We start from the raw sequence: 22826 nt of genomic DNA, 5'->3' as shown, positions 1-22826 counted from the left end.
TTTGCGCCAGGCAAACTGTTCGGACAAAATTATATTTTTTACATGAGAACACAACAGACGTGTTCGCGAAAGCACGGCACCAAGTGCGGGTAGGCATCCACTTGAAATCGATTTCCTCTAGTGTTTTTCTCTGGATGTTGTCTCTCTCGGTGCTGGGCGAACAATTCATTGATGCATTTGTCCTGAACTGAAGCCTTTTGCCCATCTCGCGGGGTCAGAGCCGCTCTGTCTGTCTATTACCTGCCTGTGACCCTTATCGGCAACATGCCGCCTGTTCAACTTTCAACAGCAAACCCAGAAAGACAAAAGAACAGAAAGATGTGTCTCTCAGCCCCGGTGGCAAAGGATGTTAATCCAAATATATCCCCCGTGAGAGTCTGTGTGCATTGGCTTCCTTATAAAGTTTGTATTGGAAATGTGCGGGAAAAGCGTAAAATTATGAAAACATCCTGATGGCCCGTACGGGGATCGAACCCGCGACCTTGGCGTTATTAGCACCACGCTCTCACCAACTGAGCTAACCGGCCACAGTACTCCCGTTGGCCAGGCTCGAACCTAGGCTGGGAAATTGTCTTTCAGGCTCACACTGGGTGACCGAGTTACTGCACAAACATTGAACACACCACATCGCTTAAACATTGTTAACTGTTCGTATATACAACTGGGCAGAGTTTAAATCCAAAGTAACAGAAAGACTGCTCTATGGTCTAACAAACCTCATTCTAAAATTTTTTGTCGCACCACAGCCCCTCCCACAAACACTGTCCCGGTATAAAAGCAGACGGCGGGACCCCGACTGAATTCGAACCTGCAGCGGACGGTTGGAGCCGGATCCAGCATGTCCGATGTGGTTTCACTCTCATTCGTTTGGGAAACGCGTCATCAGGAGCGTAAAATTTCTCTTAATTCGTACCTTTTGTAGTGAAGGAGACAGAAAGTAACTAAAACCTGCCGAAACCCGGGATCGAACCAGGGACCTTTAGATCTTCAGTCTAACGCTCTCCCAACTGAGCTATTTCGGCTTCACGTCAAACGCAGTATTCTGTCGTTCTTTTGGAGGATTTTCTATCCCCGGGTGGAATTGCCCCTCTCGCTCATTCCTCACTTCGGGCAATGTGACCCGACCAGATCTCGGAGCTCAGGTTGTGTTAATGTAAAGCTGCAGTGTTGATAAAGATACAAAGCTGACACAGCACGGGGGACCTCACCGTGTTGGACACAGCGTGAAATGCAATGACATGTTCAAATAAAGTTACAGAGCACAACACATGTGTAAAATTCCCTGTTCTTTTCTCCACACTGCTGGGTTGCGAAGGGAGAGACGGGCCGAAGTCTCACTGAGCCGCACTGATCACGAGCCAAATCAAGTTCAATCTTCAGCTGCAGGTATGGTGCTGAGCCCCACACAGAAGTGAAAATGCCCGTGGTTCTTAGTTCCTCGCACAGTGGGCTACTGAGCAATCCAGGAAGGGCTAATGATCATCTTAATGCTCAAGTTATCAGGGGCCACGGACTCTCTGATTCCAGGCTTGCACACGTTGGTAAGTTTCAAAATTGGCATTTTTCACACTGGCAATGAAAATAATCGATAGCCGTGCCTGTGATAAGCTAAGTTTGTTCGGGAGATGCAGTGGGCAAGGAGATATACGGAAGACTGATAAAAACCGTGACTGCCCTGACACTGTAGTTAAATGTTGGCAACATTTAAAGTCAGCCAGTCTAAATTTGACAGAAATCAAGTCCTGCTGACTTTGAAACAGCACGCATTTTACAGAAATCAAGAATGTGCATTTTGTATCGCTGTATGAAGAGTGATGTTGAGCAGCGGTGTGGAAAGTTGAATCAGGGGCGGAGCATTGTATGGTGGCAATTCAAACAGCCCCAAAACGCACTGTTCCCTGACCGGGAATCGAACCCGGGCCGCGGCGGTGAGAGCGCCGAATCCTAATCACTAGACCACCAGGGAAGCTGCAGCCAGCCTCCTGGCAGCAAGCACATCAACGCAGCTTTTCATGCTTGCTCCTTTGCAATTCAGATCCTTTCGCGCCAGGCAAACTGTTCGGACAAAATTATATTTTTTACATGAGAACACAACAGACGTGTTCGCGAAAGCACGGCACCAAGTGTGGGTAGGCATCCACTTGAAATCGATTTCCTCCTGTGTTTTTCTCTGGATGTTGTCTCTCTCGGTGCTAGGGCGAACAATTCATTGATGCATTTGTCCTGAACTGAAGCCTTTTGCCCATCTCGCGGGGTCAGAGCCGCTCTGTCTGTCTATTACCTGCCTGTGACCCTTATCGGCAACATGCCGCCTGTTCAACTTTGAACAGCAAACCCAGAAAGACAAAAGAACAGAAAGATGTGTCTCTCAGCCCCGGTGGCAAAGGATGTTAATCCAAATATATCCCCCGTGAGAGTCTGTGTCCATTGGCTTCCTTATAAAGTTTGTATTGGAAATGTGCGGGAAAAGCGTAAAATTATGAAAACATCCTGATGGCCCGTACAGGGATCGAACCCGCGACCTTGGCGTTATTAGCACCACGCTCTCACCAACTGAGCTAACCGGCCACAATGCTCCCGTTGGCCAGGCTCGAACCTAGGCTGGGAAATTGTCTTTCAGGCTCACACTGGGTGACCGAGTTACTGCACAAACATTGAACACACCACATCGCTTAAACATTGTTAACTGTTCGTATATACAACTGGGCAGAGTGTAAATCCAAAGTAACAGAAAGACTGGTCTAACAAACCTCATTGTAAAATTTTTTGTCGCACCACAGCCCCTCCCACAAACACTGTCCCGGTATAAAAGCAGACGGCGGGACCCCGACTGAATTCGAACCTGCAGCGGACGGTTGGAGCCGGATCCAGCATGTCCGACGAGGTGTCACTCCCATTCGTTTGGGAAACGCGTCATCAGGAGCGTAAAATTTCTCTTGATTCGTACCTTTTGTGGTGAAGGAGACAGAAAGTAACTAAAACCTGCCGAAACCCGGGATCGAAACAGGGACCTTTAGATCTTCAGTCTAACGCTCTCCCAACTGAGCTATTTCGGCTTCACGTCAAACGCAGTATTCTGTCGTTCTTTTGGAGGATTTTCTATCCCCGGGTGGAATTGCCCCTCTCGCTCATTCCTCACTTCGGGCAATGTGACCCGACCAGATCTCGGAGCTCAGGTTCCGTTAATGTAAAGCTGCAGTGTTGATAAAGATACAAAGCTGACACAGCACGGGGGACCTCACCGTGTTGGACACAGCGTGAAATGCAATGACATGTTCAAATAAAGTTACAGAGCACAACACATGTGTAAAATTCCCTGTACTTTTCTCCACACTGATGGGTTGCGAAGGGAGAGACGGGCCGAAGTCTCACTGAGCCGCACTGATCACGAGCCAAATCAAGTTCAATCTTCAGCTGCAGGTATGGTGCTGAGCCCCACACAGAAGTGAAAATGCCCGTGGTTCTTAGTTCCTCGCACAGTGGGCTACTGAGCAATACAGGAAGGGCTAATGATCATCTTAATGCTCAAGTTATCAGGGGCCACGGACTCTCTGATTCCAGGCTTGCACACGTTGGTAAGTTTCAAAATTGGCATTTTTCACACTGGCAATGAAAATAATCGATAGCCGTGCCTGTGATAAGTAAGTTTGTTCGGGAGATGCAGTGGGAAGGAGATATACGGAAGACTGATAAAAACCGTGACTGCCCTGACACTGTGAGCTGCAGTTAAATGTTGGCAACATTTAAAGTCAGCCAGTCTAAATTTGACAGAAATCAAGTCCTGCTGACTTTGAAACAGCACGCATTTTACAGAAATCAAGAATGTGCATTTTGTATCGCTGTATGAAGAGTGATGTTGAGCAGCGGTGTGGAAAGTTGAATCAGGGGCGGAGCATTGTATGGTGGCAATTCAAACAGCCCCAAAACGCACTGTTCCCTGACCGGGAATCGAACCCGGGCCGTGGCGGTGAGAGCGCCGAATCCTAATCACTAGACCACCAGGGAAGCTGCAGCCAGCCTCCTGGCAGCAAGCACATCAACGCAGCTTTTCATGCTTGCTCCTTTGCAATTCAGATCCTTTCGCGCCAGGCAAACTGTTCGGACAAAATTATATTTTTTACATGAGAACACAACAGACGTGTTCGCGAAAGCACGGCACCAAGTGCGGGTAGGCATCCACTTGAAATCGATTTCCTCCTGTGTTTTTCTCTGGATGTTGTCTCTCTCGGTGCTGGGCGAACAATTCATTGATGCATTTGTCCTGAACTGAAGCCTTTTGCCCATCTCGCGGGGTCAGAGCCGCTCTGTCTGTCTATTACCTGCCTGTGACCCTTATCAGCAACATGCCGCCTGTTCAACTTTCAACAGCAAACCCAGAAAGACAAAAGAACAGAAAGATGTGTCTCTCAGCCCCGGTGGCAAAGGATGTTAATCCAAATATATCCCCCGTGAGAGTCTGTGTGCATTGGCTTCCTTATAAAGTTTGTATTGGAAATGTGCGGGAAAAGCGTAAAATTATGAAAACATCCTGATGGCCCGTACGGGGATCGAACCCGCGACCTTGGCGTTATTAGCACCACGCTCTCACCAATTGAGCTAACCGGCCACAATGCTCCCGTTTGCCAGGCTCGAACCTAGACTGGGAAATTGTCTTTCAGGCTCACAACTGGGTGACCGAGTTACTGCACAAACATTGAACACACCACATCGCTTAAACATTGTTAACTGTTCGTATATACAACTGGGCAGAGTGTAAATCCAAAGTAACAGGAAGACTGCTCTATGGTCTAACAAACCTCATTCTAAATTTTTTTGTCGCACCACAGCCCCTCCCACAAACACTGTCCCGGTATAAAAGCAGACGGCGGGACCCCGACTGAATTCGAACCTGCAGCGGACGGTTGGAGCCGGATCCAGCATGTCCGACGTGGTTTCACTCCCATTCGTTTGGGAAACGCGTCATCAGGAGCGTAAAATTTCTCTTGATTCGTACCTTTTGTAGTGAAGGAGACAGAAAGTAACTAAAACCTGCCGAAACCCGGGATCGAACCAGGGACCTTTAGATCTTCAGTCTAACGCTCTCCCAACTGAGCTATTTCGGCTTCACGGCAAATGCAGTATTCTGTCGTTCTTTTGAAGGATTTTCTATCCCCGGGTGGAATTGCCCCTCTCGGTCATTCCTCACTTCGGCAATGTGACCCGACCAGATCTCGGAGCTCAGGTTGTGTTAATGTAAAGCTGCAGTGTTGATAAAGATACAAAGCTGACACAGCACGGGGGACCTCACCGTGTTGGACACAGCGTGAAATGCAATGACATGTTCAAATAAAGTTACAGAGCACAACACATGTGTAAAATTCCCTGTTCTTTTCTCCACACTGATGGGTTGCGAAGGGAGAGACGGGCCGAAGTCTCACTGAGCCGCACTGATCACGAGCCAAATCAAGTTCAATCTTCAGCTGCAGGTATGGTGCTGAGCCCCACACAGAAGTGAAAATGCCCGTGGTTCTTAGTTCCTCGCACAGTGGGCTACTGAGCAATCCAGGAAGGGCTAATGATCATCTTAATGCTCAAGTTATCAGGGGCCACGGACTCTCTGATTCCAGGCTTGCACACGTTGGTAAGTTTCAAAATTGGCATTTTTCACACTGGCAATGAAAATAATCGATAGCCGTGCCTGTGATAAGCTAAGTTTGTTCGGGAGATGCAGTGGGCAAGGAGATATACGGAAGACTGATAAAAACCGTGACTGCCCTGACACTGTAGTTAAATGTTGGCAACATTTAAAGTCAGCCAGTCTAAATTTGACAGAAATCAAGTCCTGCTGACTTTGAAACAGCACGCATTTTACAGAAATCAAGAATGTGCATTTTGTATCGCTGTATGAAGAGTGATGTTGAGCAGCGGTGTGGAAAGTTGAATCAGGGGCGGAGCATTGTATGGTGGCAATTCAAACAGCCCCAAAACGCACTGTTTCCTGACCGGGAATCGAACCCGGGCCGCGGCGGTGAGAGCGCCGAATCCTAATCACTAGACCACCAGGGAAGCTGCAGCCAGCCTCCTGGCAGCAAGCACATCAACGCAGCTTTTCATGCTTGCTCCTTTGCAATTCAGATCCTTTCGCGCCAGGCAAACTGTTCGGACAAAATTATATTTTTTACATGAGAACACAACAGACGTGTTCGCGAAAGCACGGCACCAAGTGTGGGTAGGCATCCACTTGAAATCGATTTCCTCCTGTGTTTTTCTCTGGATGTTGTCTCTCTCGGTGCTAGGGCGAACAATTCATTGATGCATTTGTCCTGAACTGAAGCCTTTTGCCCATCTCGCGGGGTCAGAGCCGCTCTGTCTGTCTATTACCTGCCTGTGACCCTTATCGGCAACATGCCGCCTGTTCAACTTTGAACAGCAAACCCAGAAAGACAAAAGAACAGAAAGATGTGTCTCTCAGCCCCGGTGGCAAAGGATGTTAATCCAAATATATCCCCCGTGAGAGTCTGTGTCCATTGGCTTCCTTATAAAGTTTGTATTGGAAATGTGCGGGAAAAGCGTAAAATTATGAAAACATCCTGATGGCCCGTACAGGGATCGAACCCGCGACCTTGGCGTTATTAGCACCACGCTCTCACCAACTGAGCTAACCGGCCACAATGCTCCCGTTGGCCAGGCTCGAACCTAGGCTGGGAAATTGTCTTTCAGGCTCACACTGGGTGACCGAGTTACTGCACAAACATTGAACACACCACATCGCTTAAACATTGTTAACTGTTCGTATATACAACTGGGCAGAGTGTAAATCCAAAGTAACAGAAAGACTGGTCTAACAAACCTCATTGTAAAATTTTTTGTCGCACCACAGCCCCTCCCACAAACACTGTCCCGGTATAAAAGCAGACGGCGGGACCCCGACTGAATTCGAACCTGCAGCGGACGGTTGGAGCCGGATCCAGCATGTCCGACGAGGTGTCACTCCCATTCGTTTGGGAAACGCGTCATCAGGAGCGTAAAATTTCTCTTGATTCGTACCTTTTGTAGTGAAGGAGACAGAAAGTAACTAAAACCTGCCGAAACCCGGGATCGAAACAGGGACCTTTAGATCTTCAGTCTAACGCTCTCCCAACTGAGCTATTTCGGCTTCACGTCAAACGCAGTATTCTGTCGTTCTTTTGGAGGATTTTCTATCCCCGGGTGGAATTGCCCCTCTCGCTCATTCCTCACTTCGGGCAATGTGACCCGACCAGATCTCGGAGCTCAGGTTCCGTTAATGTAAAGCTGCAGTGTTGATAAAGATACAAAGCTGACACAGCACGGGGGACCTCACCGTGTTGGACACAGCGTGAAATGCAATGACATGTTCAAATAAAGTTACAGAGCACAACACATGTGTAAAATTCCCTGTACTTTTCTCCACACTGATGGGTTGCGAAGGGAGAGACGGGCCGAAGTCTCACTGAGCCGCACTGATCACGAGCCAAATCAAGTTCAATCTTCAGCTGCAGGTATGGTGCTGAGCCCCACACAGAAGTGAAAATGCCCGTGGTTCTTAGTTCCTCGCACAGTGGGCTACTGAGCAATACAGGAAGGGCTAATGATCATCTTAATGCTCAAGTTATCAGGGGCCACGGACTCTCTGATTCCAGGCTTGCACACGTTGGTAAGTTTCAAAATTGGCATTTTTCACACTGGCAATGAAAATAATCGATAGCCGTGCCTGTGATAAGTAAGTTTGTTCGGGAGATGCAGTGGGAAGGAGATATACGGAAGACTGATAAAAACCGTGACTGCCCTGACACTGTGAGCTGCAGTTAAATGTTGGCAACATTTAAAGTCAGCCAGTCTAAATTTGACAGAAATCAAGTCCTGCTGACTTTGAAACAGCACGCATTTTACAGAAATCAAGAATGTGCATTTTGTATCGCTGTATGAAGAGTGATGTTGAGCAGCGGTGTGGAAAGTTGAATCAGGGGCGGAGTATTGTATGGTGGCAATTCAAACAGCCCCAAAACGCACTGTTCCCTGACCGGGAATCGAACCCGGGCCGCGGCGGTGAGAGCGCCGAATCCTAACCACTAGATCACCAGGGAAGCTGCAACCAGCCTCCTGGCAGCAAGCACATCAACGCAGCTTTTCATGCTTGCTCCTTTGCAATTCAGATCCTTTCGCGCCAGGCAAACTGTTCGGACAAAATTATATTTTTTACATGAGAACACAACAGACGTGTTCGCGAAAGCACGGCACCAAGTGCGGGTAGGCATCCACTTGAAATCGATTTCCTCCTGTGTTTTTCTCTGGATGTTGTCTCTCTCGGTGCTGGGCGAACAATTCATTGATGCATTTGTCCTGAACTGAAGCCTTTTGCCCATCTCGCGGGGTCAGAGCCGCTCTGTCTGTCTATTACCTGCCTGTGACCCTTATCGGCAACATGCCGCCTGTTCAACTTTGAACAGCAAACCCAGAAAGACAAAAGAACAGAAAGATGTGTCTCTCAGCCCCGGTGGCAAAGGATGTTAATCCAAATATATCCCCCGTGAGTGTCTGTGTGCATTGGCTTCCTTATAAAGTTTGTATTGGAAATGTGCGGGAAAAGCGTAAAATTATGAAAACATCCTGATGGCCCGTACGGGGATCGAACCCGCGACCTTGGCGTTATTCGCACCACGCTCTCAACAACTGAGCTAACCGGCCACAATGCTCCCGTTGGCCAGGCTCGAACCTAGGCTGGGAAATTGTCTTTCAGGCTCACACTGGGTGACCGAGTTACTGCACAAACATTGAACACACCACATCGCTTAAACATTGTTAACTGTTCGTATATACAACTGGGCAGAGTGTAAATCCAAAGTAACAGAAAGACTGCTCTATGGTCTAACAAACCTCATTCTAAATTTTTTTGTCGCACCACAGCCCCTCCCACAAACACTGTCCCGGTATAAAAGCAGACGGCGGGACCCCGACTGAATTCGAACCTGCAGCGGACGGTTGGAGCCGGATCCAGCATGCCCGATGTGGTTTCACTCCCATTCGTTTGGGAAACGCGTCATCAGGAGCGTAAAATTTCTCTTGATTCGTACCTTTTGTCGTGAAGGAGACAGAAAGTAACTAAAACCTGACGAAACCCGGGATCGAACCAGGGACCTTTAGATCTTCAGTCTAACGCTCTCCCAACTGAGCTATTTCGGCTTCACGTCAAACGCAGTATTCTGTCGTTCTTTTGGAGGATTTTCTATCCCCGGGTGGAATTGCCCCTCTCGCTCATTCCTCACTTCGGGCAATGTGACCCGACCAGATCTCGGAGCTCAGGTTGTGTTAATGTAAAGCTGCAGTGTTGATAAAGATACAAAGCTGACACAGCACGGGGGACCTCACCGTGTTGGACACAGCGTGAAATGACATGTTCAAATAAAGTTACAGAGCACAACACATGTGTAAAATTCCCTGTTCTTTTCTCCACACTGCTGGGTTGCGAAGGGAGAGACGAGCCGAAGTCTCACTGAGCCGCACTGATCACGAGCCAAATCAAGTTCAATCTTCAGCTGCAGGTATGGTGCTGAGCCCCACACAGAAGTGAAAATGCCCGTGGTTCTTAGTTCCTCGCACAGTGGGCTACTGAGCAATACAGGAAGGGCTAATGATCATCTTAATGCTCAAGTTATCAGGGGCCACGGACTCTCTGATTCCAGGCTTGCACACGTTGGTAAGTTTCAAAATTGGCATTTTTCACACTGGCAATGAAAATAATCAATAGCCGTGCCTGTGATAAGCTAAGTTTGTTCGGGAGATGCAGTGGGCAAGGAGATATACGGAAGACTGATAAAAACCGTGACTGCCCTGACACTGTGAGCTGCAGTTAAATGTTGGCAACATTTAAAGTCAGCCAGTCTAAATTTGACAGAAATCAAGTCCTGCTGACTTTGAAACAGCACGCATTTTACAGAAATCAAGAATGTGCATTTTGTATCGCTGTATGAAGAGTGATGCTGAGCAGCGGTGTGGAAAGTTGAATCAGGGGCGGAGCATTGTATGGTGGCAATTCAAACAGCCCCAAAACGCACTGTTCCCTGACCGGGAATCGAACCCGGGCCGCGGCGGTGAGAGCGCCGAATCCTAACCACTAGATCACCAGGGAAGCTGCAGCCAGCCTCCTGGCAGCAAGCACATCAACGCAGCTTTTCATGCTTGCTCCTTTGCAATTCAGATCCTTTCGCGCCAGGCAAACTGTTCGGACAAAATTATATTTTTTACATGAGAACACAACAGACGTGTTCGCGAAAGCACGGCACCAAGTGCGGGTAGGCATCCACTTGAAATCGATTTCCTCCTGTGTTTTTCTCTGGATGTTGTCTCTCTCGGTGCTGGGCGAACAATTCATTGATGCATTTGTCCTGAACTGAAGCCTTTTGCCCATCTCGCGGGGTCAGAGCCGCTCTGTCTGTTACCTGCCTGTGACCCTTATCAGCAACATGCCGCCTGTTCAACTTTCAACAGCAAACCCAGAAAGACAAAAGAACAGAAAGATGTGTCTCTCAGCCCCGGTGGCAAAGGATGTTAATCCAAATATATCCCCCGTGAGAGTCTGTGTGCATTGGCTTCCTTATAAAGTTTGTATTGGAAATGTGCGGGAAAAGCGTAAAATTATGAAAACATCCTGATGGCCCGTACGGGGATCGATCCCGCGACCTTGGCGTTATTAGCACCACGCTCTCACCAATTGAGCTAACCGGCCACAATGCTCCCGTTTGCCAGGCTCGAACCTAGACTGGGAAATGGTCTTTCAGGCTCACAACTGGGTGACCGAGTTACTGCACAAACATTGAACACACCACATCGCTTAAACATTGTTAACTGTTCGTATATACAACTGGGCAGAGTGTAAATCCAAAGTAACAGAAAGACTGCTCTATGGTCTAACAAACCTCATTCTAAATTTTTTTGTCGCACCACAGCCCCTCCCACAAACACTGTCCCGGTAGCAGACGGCGGGACCCCGACTGAATTCGAACCTGCAGCGGACGGTTGGAGCCGGATCCAGCATGTCCGACGTGGTTTCACTCCCATTCGTTTGGGAAACGCGTCATCAGGAGCGTAAAATTTCTCTTGATTCGTACCTTTTGTAGTGAAGGAGACAGAAAGTAACTAAAACCTGCCGAAACCCGGGATCGAACCAGGCACCTTTAGATCTTCAGTCTAACGCTCTCCCAACTGAGCTATTTCGGCTTCACGTCAAGTGCAGTATTCTGTCGTTCTTTTGAAGGATTTTCTATCCCCGGGCGGAATTGCCCCTCTCGGTCATTCCTCACTTCGGCAATGTGACCCGACCAGATCTCGGAGCTCAGGTTGTGTTAATGTAAAGCTGCAGTGTTGATAAAGATACAAAGCTGACACAGCACGGGGGACCTCACCGTGTTGGACACAGCGTGAAATGCAATGACATGTTCAAATAAAGTTACAGAGCACAACACTTGTGTAAAATTCCCTGTTCTTTTCTCCACACTGATGGGTTGCGAAGGGAGAGACGGGCCGAAGTCTCACTGAGCCGCACTGATCACGAGCCAAATCAAGTTCAATCTTCAGCTGCAGGTATGGTGCTGAGCCCCACACAGAAGTGAAAATGCCCGTGGTTCTTAGTTCCTCGCACAGTGGGCTACTGAGCAATACAGGAAGGGCTAATGATCATCTTAATGCTCAAGTTATCAGGGGCCACGGACTCTCTGATTCCAGGCTTGCACAAGTTGGTAAGTTTCAAAATTGGCATTTTTCACACTGGCAATGAAAATAATCGATAGCCGTGCCTGTGATAAGCTAAGTTTGTTCGGGAGATGCAGTGGGCAAGGAGATATATGGAAGACTGATAAAAACCGTGACTGCCCTGACACTGTGAGCTGCAGTTAAATGTTGGCAACATTTAAAGTCAGCCAGTCTAAATTTGACAGAAATCAAGTCCTGCTGACTTTGAAACAGCACGCATTTTACAGAAATCAAGAATGTGCATTTTGTATCGCTGTATGAAGAGTGATGTTGAGCAGCGGTGTGGAAAGTTGAATCAGGGGCGGAGCATTGTTCCGTAAGAGTGCATTGCATGGTGGCAATTCAAACAGCCCCAAAACGCACTGTTTCCTGACCGGGAATCGAACCCGGGCCGCGGCGGTGAGAGCGCCGAATCCTAACCACTAGACCAGCAGGGAAGCTGCAGCCAGCCTCCTGGCAGCAAGCACATCAACGCAGCTTTTCATGCTTGCTCCTTTGCAATTCAGATCCTTTCGCGCCAGGCAAACTGTTCGGACAAAATTATATTTTTTACATGAGAACACAACAGACGTGTTCGCGAAAGCACGGCACCAAGTGCGGGTAGGCATCCACTTGAAATCGATTTCCTCCTGTGTTTTTCTCTGGATGTTGTCTCTCTCGGTGCTGGGCGAACAATTCATTGATGCATTTGTCCTCAACTGAAGCCTTTTGCCCATCTCGCGGGGTCAGAGCCGCTCTGTCTGTCTATTACCTGCCTGTGACCCTTATCAGCAACATGCCGCCTGTTCAACTTTCAACAGCAAACCCAGAAAGACAAAAGAACAGAAAGATGTGTCTCTCAGCCCCGGTGGCAAAGGATGTTAATCCAAATATATCCCCCATGAGAGTCTGTGTGCATTGGCTTCCTTATAAAGTTTGTATTGGAAATGTGCGGGAAAAGCGTAAAATTATGAAAACATCCTGATGGCCCGTACGGGGATCGAACCCGCGACCTTGGCGTTATTAGCACCACGCTCTCACCAATTGAGCTAACCGGCCACAATGCTCCCGTTTGCCAGGCTCGAACCTAGACTGGGAAATTGTCTTTCAGGCTCACAACTGGGTGACCGATTTACTGCACAAACATTGAACACACCACATCGCTTAAACATTGTTAACTGTTCGTATATACAACTGGGCAGAGTGTAAATCCAAAGTAACAGAAAGACTGCTCTATGGTCTAACAAACCTCATTCTAAATTTTTTTGTCGCACCACAGCCCCTCCCACAAACACTGTCCCGGTATAAAAGCAGACGGCGGGACCCTGACTGAATTCGAACCTGCAGCGGACGGTTGGAGCCGGATCCAGCATGTCCGACGTGGTTTCACTCCCATTCGTTTGGGAAACGCGTCATCAGGAGCGTAAAATTTCTCTTGATTCGTACCTTTTGTAGTGAAGGAGACAGAAAGTAACTAAAACCTGCCGAAACCCGGGATCGAACCAGGGACCTTTAGATCTTCAGTCTAACGCTCTCCCAACTGGGCTATTTCGGCTTCACGTCAAATGCAGTATTCTGTCGTTCTTTTGAAGGATTTTCTATCCCCGGGTGGAATTGCCCCTCTCGGTCATTCCTCACTTCGGCAATGTGACCCGACCAGATCTCGGAGCTCAGGTTGTGTTAATGTAAAGCTGCAGTGTTGATAAAGATACAAAGCTGACACAGCACGGGGGACCTCACCGTGTTGGACACAGCGTGAAATGCAATGACATGTTCAAATAAAGTTACAGAGCACAACACATGTGTAAAATTCCCTGTTCTTTTCTCCACACTGATGGGTTGCGAAGGGAGAGACGGGCCGAAGTCTCACTGAGCCGCACTGATCACGAGCCAAATCAAGTTCAATCTTCAGCTGCAGGTATGGTGCTGAGCCCCACACAGAAGTGAAAATGCCCGTGGTTCTTAGTTCCTCGCACAGTGGGCTACTGAGCAATACAGGAAGGGCTAATGATCATCTTAATGCTCAAGTTATCAGGGGCCACGGACTCTCTGATTCCAGGCTTGCACACGTTGGTAAGTTTCAAAATTGGCATTTTTCACACTGGCAATGAAAATAATCGATAGCCGTGCCTGTGATAAGCTAAGTTTGTTCGGGAGATGCAGTGGGCAAGGAGATATACGGAAGACTGATAAAAACCGTGACTGCCCTGACACTGTGAGCTGCAGTTAAATGTTGGCAACATTTAAAGTCAGCCAGTCTAAATTTGACAGAAATCAAGTCCTGCTGACTTTGAAACAGCACGCATTTTACAGAAATCAAGAATGTGCATTTTGTATCGCTGTATGAAGAGTGATGTTGAGCAGCGGTGTGGAAAGTTGAATCAGGGGCGGAGCATTGTATGGTGGCAATTCAAACAGCCCCGAATACGCACGGTTCCCTGACCGGGAATCGAACCCGGGCCGCGGCGGTGAGTGCGCCGAATCCTAACCACTAGACCACCAGGGAAGCTGCAGCCAGCCTCCTGGCAGCAAGCACATCAACGCAGCTTTTCATGCTTGCTCCTTTGCAATTCAGATCCTTTCGCGCCAGGCAAACTGTTCGGACAAAATTATATTTTTTACATGAGAACACAACAGACGTGTTCGCGAAAGCACGGCACCAAGGTCGGGTAGGCATCCACTTGAAATCGATTTCCTCCTGTGTTTTTCTCTGGATGTTGTCTCTCTCGGTGCTGGGCGAACAATTCATTGATGCATTTGTCCTGAACTGAAGCCTTTGGCCCATCTCGCGGGGTCAGAGCCGCTCTGTCTGTCTATTACCTGCCTGTGACCCTTATCGGCAACATGCCGCCTGTTCAACAGCAAACCCAGAAAGACAAAAGAACAGAAAGATGTGTCTCTCAGCCCCGGTGGCAAAGGATGTTAATCCAAATATATCCCCCGTGAGAGTCTGTGTGCATTGGCTTCCTTATAAAGTTTGTATTGGAAATGTGCGGGAAAAGCGTAAAATTATGAAAACAACCTGATGGCCCGTAGGGGAATCGAACCCGCGATCTTGGCGTGATTAGCACCACGCTCTCACCAACTGAGCTAACCGGCCACAATGCACCCGTTGGCTAGGCTCGAACCTAGGCTGGGAAATTGTCTTTCAGGCTCACACTGGGTGACCGAGTTACTGCACAAACATTGAACACACCACATCGCTTAAACATTGTTAACTGTTCGTATATACAACTGGGCAGAGTGTAAATCCAAAGTAACAGAAAGACTGGTCTAACAAATCTCATTCTAAAATTTTTTGTCGCACCACAGCCCCTCCCACAAACACTGTCCCGGTATAAAAGCAGACGGCGGGACCCCGACTGAATTCGAACCTGCAGCGGACGGTTGGAGCCGGATCCAGCATGTCCGACGTGGTTTCACTCCCATTCGTTTGGGAAACGCGTCATCAGGAGCGTAAAATTTCTCTTGATTCGTACCTTTTGTAGTGAAGGAGACAGAAACTAACTAAAACCTGCCGAAACCCGGGATCGAACCAAGGACCTTTAGATCTTCAGTCTAACGCTCTCCCAACTGAGCTATTTCGGCTTCACGTCAAACGCAGTATTCTGTCGTTCTTTTGGAGGATTTTCTATCCCCGGGTGGAATTGCCGCTCTCGCTCATTCCTCACTTCGGGCAATGTGACCCGACCAGATCTCGGAGCTCAGGTTGTGTTAATGTAAAGCTGCAGTGTTGATAAAGATACAAAGCTGACACAGCACGGGGGACCTCACCGTGTTGGACACAGCGTGAAATGCAATGACATGTTCAAATAAAGTTACAGAGCACAACACATGTGTAAAATTCCCTGTTCTTTTCTCCACACTGATGGGTTGCGAAGGGAGAGACGGGCCGAAGTCTCACTGAGCCGCACTGATCACGAGCCAAATCAAGTTCAATCTTCAGGTATGGTGCTGAGCCCCACACAGAAGTGAAAATGCCCGTGGTTCTTAGTTCCTCGCACAGTGGGCTACTGAGCAATACAGGAAGGGCTAATGATCATCTTAATGCTCAAGTTATCAGGGGCCACGGACTCTCTGATTCCAGGCTTGCACACGTTGGTAAGTTTCAAAATTTGCATTTTTCACACTGGCAATGAAAATAATCGATAGCCGTGCCTGTGATAAGCTAAGTTTGTTCGGGAGATGCAGTGGGCAAGGAGATATACGGAAGACTGATAAAAACCGTGACTGCCCTGACACTGTAGTTAAATGTTGGCAACATTTAAAGTCAGCCAGTCTAAATTTGACAGAAATCAAGTCCTGCTGACTTTGAAACAGCACGCATTTTACAGAAATCAAGAATGTGCATTTTGTATCGCTGTATGAAGAGTGATGTTGAGCAGCGGTGTGGAAAGTTGAATCAGGGGCGGAGCATTGTTCCGTAAGGGTGCATTGCATGGTGGCAATTCAAACAGCCCCAAAACGCACTGTTCCCTGACCGGGAATCGAACCCGGGCCGCGGCGGTGAGAGCGCCGAATCCTAACCACTAGACCACCAGGGAAGCTGCAGCCAGCCTCCTGGCAGCAAGCACATCAACGCAGCTTTTCATGCTTGCTCCTTTGCAATTCAGATCCTTTCGCGCCAGGCAAACTGTTCGGACAAAATTATATTTTTTACATGAGAACACAACAGACGTGTTCGCGAAAGCACGGCACCAAGTGCGGGTAGGCATCCACTTGAAATCGATTTCCTCCTGTGTTTTTCTCTGGATGTTGTCTCTCTCGGTGCTGGGCGAACAATTCATTGATGCATTTGTCCTGAACTGAAGCCTTTTGCCCATCTCGCGGGGTCAGAGCCGCTGTGTATTACCTGCCTGTGACACTTATCGGCAACATGCCGCCTGTTCAACTTTCAACAGCAAACCCAGAAAGACAAAAGAACAGAAAGATGTGTCTCTCAGCCCCGGTGGCAAAGGATGTTAATCCAAATATATCCCCCGTGAGAGTCTGTGTGCATTGGCTTCCTTATAAAGTTTGTATTGGAAATGTGCGGGAAAAGCGTAAAATTATGAAAACATCCTGATGGCCCGTACGGGGATCGAACCCGCGACCTTGGCGTTATTAGCACCACGCTCTCACCAACTGAGCTAACCGTCCACAATGCTCCCGTTGGCCAGGCTCGAACCTAAGCTGGGAAATTGTCTTTCAGGCTCACACTGGGTGACCGAGTTACTGCACAAACATTGAACACACCACATCGCTTAAACATTGTTAACTGTTCGTATATACAACTGGGCAGAGTGTAAATCCAAAGTAACAGAAAGACTGGTCTAACAAACCTCATTCTAAAATTTTTTGTCGCACCACAGCCCCTCCCACAAACACTGTCCCGGTATAAAAGCAGACGGCGGGACCCCGACTGAATTCGAACCTGCAGCGGACGGTTGGAGCCGGATCCAGCATGTCCGACGTGGTTTCACTCCCATTCGTTTGGGAAACGCGTCATCAGGAGCGTAAAATTTCTCTTGATTCGTACCTTTTGTAGTGAAGGAGACAGAAACTAACTAAAACCTGCCGAAACCCGGGATCGAACCAGGGACCTTTAGATCTTCAGTCTAACGCTCTCCCAACTGAGCTATTTCGGCTTCACTTCAAACGCAGTATTCTGTCGTTCTTTTGGAGGATTTTCTATCCCCGGGTGGAATTGCCCCTCTCGCTCATTCCTCACTTCGGGCGATGTGACCCGACCAGATCTCGGAGCTCAGGTTGTGTTAATGTAAAGCTGCAGTGTTGATAAAGATACAAAGCTGACACAGCACGGGGGACCTCACCGTGTTGGACACAGCGTGAAATGCAATGACATGTTCAAATAAAGTTACAGAGCACAACACATGTGTAAAATTCCCTGTTCTTTTCTCCACACTGATGGGTTGCGAAGGGAGAGACGGGCCGAAGTCTCACTGAGCCGCACTGATCACGAGCCAAATCAAGTTCAATCTTCAGGTATGGTGCTGAGCCCCACACAGAAGTGAAAATGCCCGTGGTTCTTAGTTCCTCGCACAGTGGGCTACTGAGCAATACAGGAAGGGCTAATGATCATCTTAATGCTCAATGTATCAGGGGCCACGGACTCTCTGATTCCAGGCTTGCACACGTTGGTAAGTTTCAAAATTTGCATTTTTCACACTGGCAATGAAAATAATCGATAGCCGTGCCTGTGATAAGCTAAGTTTGTTCGGGAGATGCAGTGGGCAAGGAGATATACGGAAGACTGATAAAAACCGTGACTGCCCTGACACTGTGAGGTGCAGTTAAATGTTGGCAACATTTAAAGTCAGCCAGTCTAAATTTGACAGAAATCAAGTCCTGCTGACTTTGAAACAGCACGCATTTTACAGAAATCAAGAATGTGCATTTTGTATCGCTGTGTGAAGAGTGATGTTGAGCAGCGGTGTGGAAAGTTGAATCAGGGGCGGAGCATTGTTCCGTAAGGGTGCATTGCATGGTGGCAATTCAAACAGCCCCAAAACGCACTGTTCCCTGACCGGGAATCGAACCCGGGCCGCGGCGGTGAGAGCGCCGAATCCTAACCACTAGACCACCAGGGAAGCTGCAGCCAGCCTCCTGGCAGCAAGCACATCAACGCAGCTTTTCATGCTTGCTCCTTTGCAATTCAGATCCTTTCGCGCCAGGCAAACTGTTCGGACAAAATTATATTTTTTACATGAGAACACAACAGACGTGTTCGCGAAAGCACGGCACCAAGTGCGGGTAGGCATCCACTTGAAATCGATTTCCTCCTGTGTTTTTCTCTGGATGTTGTCTCTCTCGGTGCTGGGCGAACAATTCATTGATGCATTTGTCCTGAACTGAAGCCTTTTGCCCATCTCGCGGGGTCAGAGCCGCTGTGTATTACCTGCCTGTGACACTTATCGGCAACATGCCGCCTGTTCAACTTTCAACAGCAAACCCAGAAAGACAAAAGAACAGAAAGATGTGTCTCTCAGCCCCGGTGGCAAAGGATGTTAATCCAAATATATCCCCCGTGAGAGTCTGTGTGCATTGGCTTCCTTATAAAGTTTGTATTGGAAATGTGCGGGAAAAGCGTAAAATTATGAAAACATCCTGATGGCCCGTACGGGGATCGAACCCGCGACCTTGGCGTTATTAGCACCACGCTCTCACCAACTGAGCTAACCGGCCACAATGCTCCCGTTGGCCAGGCTCGAACCTAAGCTGGGAAATTGTCTTTCAGGCTCACACTGGGTGACCGAGTTACTGCACAAACATTGAACACACCACATCGCTTAAACATTGTTAACTGTTCGTATATACAACTGGGCAGAGTGTAAATCCAAAGTAACAGAAAGACTGGTCTAACAAACCTCATTCTAAAATTTTTTGTCGCACCACAGCCCCTCCCACAAACACTGTCCCGGTATAAAAGCAGACGGCGGGACCCCGACTGAATTCGAACCTGCAGCGGACGGTTGGAGCCGGTTCCAGCATGTCCGACGTGGTTTCACTCCCATTCGTTTGGGAAACGCGTCATCAGGAGCGTAAAATTTCTCTTGATTCGTACCTTTTGTAGTGAAGGAGACAGAAACTAACTAAAACCTGCCGAAACCCGGGATCGAACCAGGGACCTTTAGATCTTCAGTCTAACGCTCTCCCAACTGAGCTATTTCGGCTTCACGTCAAACGCAGTATTCTGTCGTTCTTTTGGAGGATTTTCTATCCCCGGGTGGAATTGCCCCTCTCGCTCATTCCTCACTTCGGGCGATGTGACCCGACCAGATCTCGGAGCTCAGGTTGTGTTAATGTAAAGCTGCAGTGTTGATAAAGATACAAAGCTGACACAGCACGGGGGACCTCACCGTGTTGGACACAGCGTGAAATGCAATGACATGTTCAAATAAAGTTACAGAGCACAACACATGTGTAAAATTCCCTGTTCTTTTCTCCACACTGATGGGTTGCGAAGGGAGAGACGGGCCGAAGTCTCACTGAGCCGCACTGATCACGAGCCAAATCAAGTTCAATCTTCAGGTATGGTGCTGAGCCCCACACAGAAGTGAAAATGCCCGTGGTTCTTAGTTCCTCGCACAGTGGGCTACTGAGCAATACAGGAAGGGCTAATGATCATCTTAATGCTCAATGTATCAGGGGCCACGGACTCTCTGATTCCAGGCTTGCACACGTTGGTAAGTTTCAAAATTTGCATTTTTCACACTGGCAATGAAAATAATCGATAGCCGTGCCTGTGATAAGCTAAGTTTGTTCGGGAGATGCAGTGGGCAAGGAGATATACGGAAGACTGATAAAAACCGTGACTGCCCTGACACTGTGAGGTGCAGTTAAATGTTGGCAACATTTAAAGTCAGCCAGTCTAAATTTGACAGAAATCAAGTCCTGCTGACTTTGAAACAGCACGCATTTTACAGAAATCAAGAATGTGCATTTTGTATCGCTGTGTGAAGAGTGATGTTGAGCAGCGGTGTGGAAAGTTGAATCAGGGGCGGAGCATTGTTCCGTAAGGGTGCATTGCATGGTGGCAATTCAAACAGCCCCAAAACGCACTGTTCCCTGACCGGGAATCGAACCCGGGCCGCGGCGGTGAGAGCGCCGAATCCTAACCACTAGACCACCAGGGAAGCTGCAGCCAGCCTCCTGGCAGCAAGCACATCAACGCAGCTTTTCATGCTTGCTCCTTTGCAATTCAGATCCTTTCGCGCCAGGCAAACTGTTCGGACAAAATTATATTTTTTACATGAGAACACAACAGACGTGTTCGCGAAAGCACGGCACCAAGTGCGGGTAGGCATCCACTTGAAATCGATTTCCTCCTGTGTTTTTCTCTGGATGTTGTCTCTCTCGGTGCTGGGCGAACAATTCATTGATGCATTTGTCCTGAACTGAAGCCTTTTGCCCATCTCGCGGGGTCAGAGCCGCTGTGTATTACCTGCCTGTGACACTTATCGGCAACATGCCGCCTGTTCAACTTTCAACAGCAAACCCAGAAAGACAAAAGAACAGAAAGATGTGTCTCTCAGCCCCGGTGGCAAAGGATGTTAATCCAAATATATCCCCCGTGAGAGTCTGTGTGCATTGGCTTCCTTATAAAGTTTGTATTGGAAATGTGCGGGAAAAGCGTAAAATTATGAAAACATCCTGATGGCCCGTACGGGGATCGAACCCGCGACCTTGGCGTTATTAGCACCACGCTCTCACCAACTGAGCTAACCGGCCACAATGCTCCCGTTGGCCAGGCTCGAACCTAAGCTGGGAAATTGTCTTTCAGGCTCACACTGGGTGACCGAGTTACTGCACAAACATTGAACACACCACATCGCTTAAACATTGTTAACTGTTCGTATATACAACTGGGCAGAGTGTAAATCCAAAGTAACAGAAAGACTGGTCTAACAAACCTCATTCTAAAATTTTTTGTCGCACCACAGCCCCTCCCACAAACACTGTCCCGGTATAAAAGCAGACGGCGGGACCCCGACTGAATTCGAACCTGCAGCGGACGGTTGGAGCCGGTTCCAGCATGTCCGACGTGGTTTCACTCCCATTCGTTTGGGAAACGCGTCATCAGGAGCGTAAAATTTCTCTTGATTCGTACCTTTTGTAGTGAAGGAGACAGAAAGTAACTAAAACCTGCCGAAACCCGGGATCGAACCAGGGACCTTTAGATCTTCAGTCTAACGCTCTCCCAACTGAGCTATTTCGGCTTCACGTCAAACGCAGTATTCTGTCGTTCTTTTGGAGGATTTTCTATCCCCGGGTGGAATTGCCCCTCTCGCTCATTCCTCACTTCGGGCGATGTGACCCGACCAGATCTCGGAGCTCAGGTTGTGTTAATGTAAAGCTGCAGTGTTGATAAAGATACAAAGCTGACACAGCACGGGGGACCTCACCGTGTTGGACACAGCGTGAAATGCAATGACATGTTCAAATAAAGTTACAGAGCACAACACATGTGTAAAATTCCCTGTTCTTTTCTCCACACTGATGGGTTGCGAAGGGAGAGACGGGCCGAAGTCTCACTGAGCCGCACTGATCACGAGCCAAATCAAGTTCAATCTTCAGCTGCAGGTATGGTGCTGAGCCCCACACAGAAGTGAAAATGCCCGTGGTTCTTAGTTCCTCGCACAGTGGGCTACTGAGCAATACAGGAAGGGCTAATGATCATCTTAATGCTCAAGTTATCAGGGGCCACGGACTCTCTGATTCCAGGCTTGCACACGTTGGTAAGTTTCAAAATTTGCATTTTTCACACTGGCAATGAAAATAATCGATAGCCGTGCCTGTGATAAGCTAAGTTTGTTCGGGAGATGCAGTGGGCAAGGAGATATACGGAAGACTGATAAAAACCGTGACTGCCCTGACACTGTGAGCTGCAGTTAAATGTTGGCAACATTTAAAGTCAGCCAGTCTAAATTTGACAGAAATCAAGTCCTGCTGACTTTGAAACAGCACGCATTTTACAGAAATCAAGAATGTGCATTTTGTATCGCTGTGTGAAGAGTGATGTTGAGCAGCGGTGTGGAAAGTTGAATCAGGGGCGGAGCATTGTTCCGTAAGGGTGCATTGCATGGTGGCAATTCAAACAGCCCCAAAACGCACTGTTCCCTGAACCCGGGCCGCGGCGGTGAGAGCGCCGAATCCTAACCACTAGACCACCAGGGAAGCTGCAGCCAGCCTCCTGGCAGCAAGCACATCAACGCAGCTTTTCATGCTTGCTCCTTTGCAATTCAGATCCTTTCGCGCCAGGCAAACTGTTCGGACAAAATTATATTTTTTACATGAGAACACAACAGACGTGTTCGCGAAAGCACGGCACCAAGTGCGGGTAGGCATCCACTTGAAATCGATTTCCTCCTGTGTTTTTCTCTGGATGTTGTCTCTCTCGGTGCTGGGCGAACAATTCATTGATGCATTTGTCCTGAACTGAAGCCTTTTACCCATCTCGCGGGGTCAGAGCCGCTCTGTCTGTGTATTACCTGCCTGTGACACTTATCGGCAACATGCCGCCTGTTGAACAACAGCAAACCCAGAAAGACAAAAGAACAGAAAGATGTGTCTCTCAGCCCCGGTGGCAAAGGATGTTAATC

At 48.3% G+C, this 22826-nt stretch overlaps 26 non-coding genes across 26 annotated transcripts; all 26 read right to left on the bottom strand.

The window, feature by feature from the left end:
* Window positions 1-453: 453 nt before the first annotated feature.
* trnai-aau (transfer RNA isoleucine (anticodon AAU)) lies at window positions 454-527 on the bottom strand. Its single transcript has one exon. It is a non-coding gene; the product is annotated as a tRNA-Ile (tRNA).
* Window positions 528-949: 422 nt separating this feature from the next.
* On the bottom strand, window positions 950-1022 carry trnaf-gaa (transfer RNA phenylalanine (anticodon GAA)). Its single transcript has one exon. It is a non-coding gene; the product is annotated as a tRNA-Phe (tRNA).
* Window positions 1023-1894: 872 nt separating this feature from the next.
* Window positions 1895-1966, bottom strand: trnae-cuc (transfer RNA glutamic acid (anticodon CUC)). The gene has a single exon. It is a non-coding gene; the product is annotated as a tRNA-Glu (tRNA).
* A 528-nt stretch (window positions 1967-2494) lies between these two features.
* Window positions 2495-2568, bottom strand: trnai-aau (transfer RNA isoleucine (anticodon AAU)). The gene has a single exon. It is a non-coding gene; the product is annotated as a tRNA-Ile (tRNA).
* Window positions 2569-2983: 415 nt separating this feature from the next.
* Window positions 2984-3056, bottom strand: trnaf-gaa (transfer RNA phenylalanine (anticodon GAA)). Its single transcript has one exon. It is a non-coding gene; the product is annotated as a tRNA-Phe (tRNA).
* A 1476-nt stretch (window positions 3057-4532) lies between these two features.
* Window positions 4533-4606, bottom strand: trnai-aau (transfer RNA isoleucine (anticodon AAU)). The gene has a single exon. It is a non-coding gene; the product is annotated as a tRNA-Ile (tRNA).
* Window positions 4607-5029: 423 nt separating this feature from the next.
* Window positions 5030-5102, bottom strand: trnaf-gaa (transfer RNA phenylalanine (anticodon GAA)). Its single transcript has one exon. It is a non-coding gene; the product is annotated as a tRNA-Phe (tRNA).
* Window positions 5103-6573: 1471 nt separating this feature from the next.
* Window positions 6574-6647, bottom strand: trnai-aau (transfer RNA isoleucine (anticodon AAU)). The gene has a single exon. It is a non-coding gene; the product is annotated as a tRNA-Ile (tRNA).
* A 415-nt stretch (window positions 6648-7062) lies between these two features.
* trnaf-gaa (transfer RNA phenylalanine (anticodon GAA)) lies at window positions 7063-7135 on the bottom strand. The gene has a single exon. It is a non-coding gene; the product is annotated as a tRNA-Phe (tRNA).
* An 877-nt stretch (window positions 7136-8012) lies between these two features.
* trnae-cuc (transfer RNA glutamic acid (anticodon CUC)) lies at window positions 8013-8084 on the bottom strand. Its single transcript has one exon. It is a non-coding gene; the product is annotated as a tRNA-Glu (tRNA).
* Window positions 8085-9107: 1023 nt separating this feature from the next.
* trnaf-gaa (transfer RNA phenylalanine (anticodon GAA)) lies at window positions 9108-9180 on the bottom strand. Its single transcript has one exon. It is a non-coding gene; the product is annotated as a tRNA-Phe (tRNA).
* An 874-nt stretch (window positions 9181-10054) lies between these two features.
* Window positions 10055-10126, bottom strand: trnae-cuc (transfer RNA glutamic acid (anticodon CUC)). The gene has a single exon. It is a non-coding gene; the product is annotated as a tRNA-Glu (tRNA).
* Window positions 10127-10649: 523 nt separating this feature from the next.
* trnai-aau (transfer RNA isoleucine (anticodon AAU)) lies at window positions 10650-10723 on the bottom strand. The gene has a single exon. It is a non-coding gene; the product is annotated as a tRNA-Ile (tRNA).
* Window positions 10724-11141: 418 nt separating this feature from the next.
* trnaf-gaa (transfer RNA phenylalanine (anticodon GAA)) lies at window positions 11142-11214 on the bottom strand. The gene has a single exon. It is a non-coding gene; the product is annotated as a tRNA-Phe (tRNA).
* A 1495-nt stretch (window positions 11215-12709) lies between these two features.
* Window positions 12710-12783, bottom strand: trnai-aau (transfer RNA isoleucine (anticodon AAU)). The gene has a single exon. It is a non-coding gene; the product is annotated as a tRNA-Ile (tRNA).
* Window positions 12784-13206: 423 nt separating this feature from the next.
* trnaf-gaa (transfer RNA phenylalanine (anticodon GAA)) lies at window positions 13207-13279 on the bottom strand. The gene has a single exon. It is a non-coding gene; the product is annotated as a tRNA-Phe (tRNA).
* Window positions 13280-14158: 879 nt separating this feature from the next.
* On the bottom strand, window positions 14159-14230 carry trnae-cuc (transfer RNA glutamic acid (anticodon CUC)). The gene has a single exon. It is a non-coding gene; the product is annotated as a tRNA-Glu (tRNA).
* Window positions 14231-15239: 1009 nt separating this feature from the next.
* trnaf-gaa (transfer RNA phenylalanine (anticodon GAA)) lies at window positions 15240-15312 on the bottom strand. Its single transcript has one exon. It is a non-coding gene; the product is annotated as a tRNA-Phe (tRNA).
* Window positions 15313-16196: 884 nt separating this feature from the next.
* Window positions 16197-16268, bottom strand: trnae-cuc (transfer RNA glutamic acid (anticodon CUC)). The gene has a single exon. It is a non-coding gene; the product is annotated as a tRNA-Glu (tRNA).
* Window positions 16269-17278: 1010 nt separating this feature from the next.
* trnaf-gaa (transfer RNA phenylalanine (anticodon GAA)) lies at window positions 17279-17351 on the bottom strand. The gene has a single exon. It is a non-coding gene; the product is annotated as a tRNA-Phe (tRNA).
* An 891-nt stretch (window positions 17352-18242) lies between these two features.
* Window positions 18243-18314, bottom strand: trnae-cuc (transfer RNA glutamic acid (anticodon CUC)). The gene has a single exon. It is a non-coding gene; the product is annotated as a tRNA-Glu (tRNA).
* Window positions 18315-18835: 521 nt separating this feature from the next.
* Window positions 18836-18909, bottom strand: trnai-aau (transfer RNA isoleucine (anticodon AAU)). Its single transcript has one exon. It is a non-coding gene; the product is annotated as a tRNA-Ile (tRNA).
* A 415-nt stretch (window positions 18910-19324) lies between these two features.
* Window positions 19325-19397, bottom strand: trnaf-gaa (transfer RNA phenylalanine (anticodon GAA)). Its single transcript has one exon. It is a non-coding gene; the product is annotated as a tRNA-Phe (tRNA).
* Window positions 19398-20288: 891 nt separating this feature from the next.
* On the bottom strand, window positions 20289-20360 carry trnae-cuc (transfer RNA glutamic acid (anticodon CUC)). Its single transcript has one exon. It is a non-coding gene; the product is annotated as a tRNA-Glu (tRNA).
* Window positions 20361-20881: 521 nt separating this feature from the next.
* trnai-aau (transfer RNA isoleucine (anticodon AAU)) lies at window positions 20882-20955 on the bottom strand. The gene has a single exon. It is a non-coding gene; the product is annotated as a tRNA-Ile (tRNA).
* Window positions 20956-21370: 415 nt separating this feature from the next.
* trnaf-gaa (transfer RNA phenylalanine (anticodon GAA)) lies at window positions 21371-21443 on the bottom strand. The gene has a single exon. It is a non-coding gene; the product is annotated as a tRNA-Phe (tRNA).
* Between the last annotated feature and the right edge of the window lie 1383 nt (window positions 21444-22826).

The sequence above is a fragment of the Somniosus microcephalus genome, unplaced genomic scaffold (genome assembly GCF_052327205.1).
Source record: "Somniosus microcephalus isolate GS21.2 unplaced genomic scaffold, FLI_Smic_1.0 unresolved_chr4, whole genome shotgun sequence".
NCBI classification, from domain to species: Eukaryota; Metazoa; Chordata; class Chondrichthyes; order Squaliformes; family Somniosidae; genus Somniosus; species Somniosus microcephalus.
The sequence above is the reverse complement of the archived record's forward strand: the minus strand, read 5'-3'. Positions and strand labels throughout refer to the sequence as shown.